We start from the raw sequence: 5,264 nt of genomic DNA, 5'->3' as shown, positions 1-5,264 counted from the left end.
CAAGACATTATTGTAAATGTTGATACCAGACATTTAGTACATCCCTAAAGAATTGAGAGTTGTGGAAATTTAACTATGTCAATACAGTGGTTTTACATTATTAAGTGAAGAAAAATGGGTGGCCATTAAATATTTTTTTAAGATTAGAAAATAAAAAGAAGCCAGAAGGACCCAAATTGGGACTTTGAGGTGGGTGTCTGATTTGCCATCAAAACTCTGACAAAATTGCTTGTTTGCTGAGAGGAATGAGCAGGAGTATTGCTTGTCTTCGTAGAGAAGGAATCTATGGTGAAGCTTTACAGGGCATTTTTCTGCTAAAGTTTCGGCTAATGCTATTGTTCTTTGATCTTCTAGAAAATCAACAAGCAAAATGGCTTGAGCATCCCAAAACATTGTTGCCATCACTTTATTCTTTACTGGTCCACTTTTGCTTTGACTGGACGACTCCCACTTCTTGATAGCCATTGTTTTGATTGTGCTTTGTCTTCAGGTAAAATCATGTTTCATCCCTCTTACGATTCTTTGAAGAAATACTTCAGGATTTGATCCTACTTATTTGAAAATTTCATTGAAAGCTAGCTTTTTTCTGCAGCTGATCTGGGTGCACCAGTTTTGGCATCAATGAAGTATAAAGTTTACTCATTTTTTTCTGTCAGAATTGTGAAAGTTGAACCAGTTGAGATATCTAGGGTGCTAGCTATTGCTTCTGTGGTTAATTGTCCATTTTTTACAGTTGGACCACTAATAAGACTTTTTTTTCCTTTCAAATTGTTGTGGATGGTCTACTGCCATGGAGTCCATCTTCAACATTATTTCCTTCCTTCTTTAAATGAGTTATCCATTTGTAAACTGTTGGCTTCTTTACAGCACTGTCCCCATAAACGTTTTGTAAAGCATCAATGATACCACCATTCTTCTGTCCAAACTTCATCATAAATTTGATGTTTGTTCTTGCTTCAATGTTAGCAGAATTCATATTGCTCTGATAGGGTGTTTTTTTTTTTTAACTGAGGCCTTTTTTTGTTTCTTTAATGTTTTATTGTGAATTAAGGTTTTCAGAGCAGATCAACAGTTTCACATACAACAAATCATATACTTCGTCTAAATATTGTAGTCACAGCAATGTTATATCACATATCCTTCTCCCTCTGTTTCTTGTTTTCATTCCTCCTTCTTTCCCCACTCTTCTGAATGTTGTCATCAGTCAATGTTGCCCTTTTGATTTCAAATGGTTGACCATTCTGTGTGCATACCTCACTATTGTCCACAGTTGAGCCATGGGGGTGAGTTTGGTTTCAGACCTAAAGGATAACTAGGGATCATAGTCATTGGGTTCCACCAGTCTCTGACCAGTAAGCCTGGTCTTTTTTATGATTTTGAGTTTTGGTCTACTTTCTCTCCCACTCTATCCAGGACCTTCTAATGTGATCCCTCCCTTTCAAAGTAGTTGGACATGGTAGCCCACCATCTAGTTCTCCTGGTCTCAGGATCATGGAGACTGATGTTCATGTGGTCCATTGAACAAATTGTTTCCAAGTGTCTTCAACTTTCATCACTCTGCTTTCCTTCAGACACTGGCCAATAGTTGCACCTTAGATGGCTGCTCATGAACTTATAAAATTCCATTTGCTACTCACCAAAGTAGGATGTTATGCCAATTGTCCATTGTCTTAATTATCTAGGCCCAACATTTCTTGGAGATTTCCAAGTGCATCAATCTTCATCTGAACCTAGGAGTTTCACAGAGCAGGGAGCTCAGTTCCAAAGGAGGCACTCCGCTCCTGGCTTTTCTTTTCCTTCTTTTAAAAACTTTTTATTGTGAATTGAGTGAGGGTTTACAGAGTAGATCATCAGTTATACAGTCAACAAATCATATACTTAATTTCATTTCAATGATTGCAATCCCCTCCATGTAATATCAATTATCCCATTTCCTTCCAGCTTATTTTCGTTCCACCCTCCTTCCCAACCCTGTGGAACCCTTTTGATTTTGATGGTTGACTATTCCATAATGAACATACCTTACTAGTTTTGTTGTCTCTTTTACATACTTATATACTGGTTGGAAAACTGAGCCATCAGGGTGAGTTTAGCTCCAGATCTGAAGGGTGACCGAGGGCCATATAGTCTTGGGATCCTCTAGAATCTTTCTTTCTTTTTTTTTTTTTTTTTAGATTACAGCTTATTTTTCATTTAAAAATTTTCCTAAAATAAGCAGGTATTGTATCTGTAATTTAAACAAAATTATGATTTTTTTATTTTTACAATTTTGTCTCCTGCATTATTTTCCATTGTCTCAAACTGTAATACAATGTTTTTTCCCCATAGTGTTCACTAAGGTATGTTTTCATTTTACCGCTTTATAGCTTACCATGATTAACTGCCAAAACTTTTTGACTATTCATCTTCACAAAATTTCCAAGGGGGAGCTGTGCATGTTCAGTTCCATAATCTGATGCTTGTTTATACATGAGTCCCTTGTGATGATTGTGATCTACTAATCCTCCAAACACATAGGCCTTTGATTCATCTAATTCCTTTAGTACATTGGGAGAATCTGATGTAAGATAAATCAGGTCTTTTTTATGAGTTCACTATAGTGCTTAGGCTTGATGTGGAAATCCTTCCAATTCACCCATCCTTTGTCATTTTCATCCATGTTTTTTTTTCAGCTGGCCTCCATGGCTGGTCAAGTAAAACTGCACAGGATGCAAGGCTCCTCGGTTTTCTGCATAACATCGCTGAATCTGCTTATGAAGTTTCTTAACGTCCTTTAATACCATCAAGTCATCAAAATTAGTCAATAAGGTGGAGTGTGCTATGAACAACATCTCTTCTAATATATTTTCTGTCATTTCCATCAGAGTTTGATTCCAGTTGACACTGTCGCTCTAACTTCTCTTGCATTTTTCGTTTCGCTTTTGTTTGCGGAGCTCTCATTCTTCCCATTGTTTTTGTTTTATTAGCTTCTTAATCTGTCATTTAGACATGGGTTCATAACTTTCACTGGACCTTGACTTCTGACACTTCTCTGTATCTTCATTTAAGTTTTGCTTTCTTTCAACATTAGAAGTCTCAATAAAAGCTGGCAACATTTCAGATGACATAATTTGGTGCTTCTAGCTGAACAGTTGGTGGGGAATGTGAGAATATGCATGCACAGGAAGCCGTTTGGGGAGGTGTTTGTACGGTTCACAAGTTCTTCTTTGAAAACTTCAACTCCCAGAGTCAGAGGCTGTAGCTGTACATTGGAGGTTGCGGGGGATACTCCAGTATCTTTCCGACCAGTAAATTTAAAAACTTTATAGAGCTTTGTTCCACATTTCCCCCCATTCTACCTAGGACCTTCTAATATGGTTCCTTTTAGAACAGTTGCTAGTGGTATCTGGGTGCCATCTAGTTTTTCTTTCTTGGTGGTAGTAGATCCCTCTAAGCTCAATTTGCTAGTTTAATCTCTTTTATATCTCAAAAGTGATGGATTCAAGATACAACCTAATCCCATAGATTACATGTGGCCTCATTAACATTGTTGTAGTTGTTCTTAAGAGCTGTTGAATTGGTCCCGATTCATAGTGACCCTGTAGGGGTTTTTTGAGGCTGTAAATGTTTTTGGGAGAAGAAAGCCTCCTCTTTTTATAGTGGAGCAACTGATGAGCTTGAATCACTGACCTTGTGGTTTACAACCCAGTACTTATTTTACAGAGCCACCATGCTCCCCACTAACAAAATAGGAGTGAGAATTTATATCACCTAGGATAATCAGTTCAAAACTCCCAGCTGTTCTGCAGAAGGAAGATGAGGTTTCTGCTCCCGTAAAGATTTACAGCCTCGGAAACCCTGTACAGGGTCGCTATGAGTCGGAATCGACTCCATGGCACATAATAACAAGGATAATTTACCCACCACTTGTCTATCAGTTTGTCGTACTGCCGTGGCATGTAAGTTCTTCTGATTCTGAAAGCTATGCCATGGGTATTTTAAATACCAGCAGGGTCATCCCACAGTGGACAGGTTTCAGATGAGCTTCCCGCTGAAGACAGACTAGGATGAAGGACAGACGAACTACTTCTGAATATTTAGTCACTGAAAACCTTATGAATAGCAGAGAAACATTGTCAGATATAGTGCCAGAAAATGAGCCCCTCAGGAACTCAAAATGCGACTGGGGAAGAGCTGCTTTCTCAAAGTAGAGTTAACTGTGATGACATGAATGGAGTAAAGCCCTTGGAACCTTCATTTGCTGTTGGGGCACATCTCAAAATGAAGAGAAACAGCTGTAAACATCCATTAATAATTGGAACATTAACAACAATGTATAAGTATGAATCTAGGAAAATTGGAAATTGTCAAAAATGAAATGGATCAAACATCGACACCAATGGAAGCAGTAGCCAGGGAATCAAATGATATATTGTATTAGGCAAATCTGCTGCACCAGACCTTTTTAGTGTTGAAAAGCAAAGATGTCAGCTTGAGGACTAAGGTGCGCCTGACCCAAGCCATGGTATTTTCAATAATCTCATATGCACGCTAAAGTTGGACAGTGAATAAGGATCGTAGAAGAATTGATGAATTTTGAGTTAGTGTTGGAGAATACTGAAAATGCCTTGGGCTGCCAAAAGAACCAACAGATTTGTGTTGGAAGAAGTGCAGCCAGAGTGCTTCTTGGAGGCCAGGATGGCCAAACTTCGTCTCTCATACTTCGGACATATTGTCAGGAGGGACCACTCAGTCACTGGAGAGGGCTATCATGTTTGGTAGGGTGGAGGGTCAGAGAAAAAGAGGAAGACCCCCAGTGAGATGGATTGGCAAAGTGGCAGCACCAATGGGCTCAAGTGTGACAACAATTGTGAGGTTGGCCCAGGACTGGGCAGTGTTTTGTTCTGTTGTGCGTAGGGTTGCTATGAGTTGGTACCGATTTGATGGCACCTAACAACAACAGGATAATTACATGAGATCAAGGCTAATCACACCAGATTACATCATGGGGGTGATTACAACATATTAAATCCCATCATGGAGGTGATTACTACATCTTAACTGCTAACCACTAAGAATCCTTGCCCAACCAAGTTGACACAAAATTGTTACTATTACAACCATGGTGTCCCTGGGACTAGGGTCCTGAGTCTCCAGGCCCAGCAAATAATTCCCTCAAGGTATTTGATAGTATCTAATAAAATTTCATCATTATGTCCCCTGAATGCTCCACCATGGATTTCTGGTGTGGTGCTGTAGGATGAGCTCTGGACTGCCAACCACAA

The 5,264-nt window shown here is 39.1% G+C and overlaps 1 pseudogene; it reads right to left on the bottom strand.

Moving 5' to 3' along the window:
- Positions 1-2,078: 2,078 nt before the first annotated feature.
- LOC102836230 lies at positions 2,079-3,095 on the bottom strand (annotated as a pseudogene).
- Between the last annotated feature and the right edge of the window lie 2,169 nt (positions 3,096-5,264).

Source organism: Chrysochloris asiatica, unplaced genomic scaffold (assembly GCF_000296735.1).
Source record: "Chrysochloris asiatica unplaced genomic scaffold, ChrAsi1.0 scaffold00004, whole genome shotgun sequence".
In the NCBI taxonomy this organism is placed as follows: domain Eukaryota; kingdom Metazoa; phylum Chordata; class Mammalia; order Afrosoricida; family Chrysochloridae; genus Chrysochloris; species Chrysochloris asiatica.
Note: the sequence above shows the minus strand (reverse complement) of the source record. Positions and strands in the feature narration are given on the sequence as shown.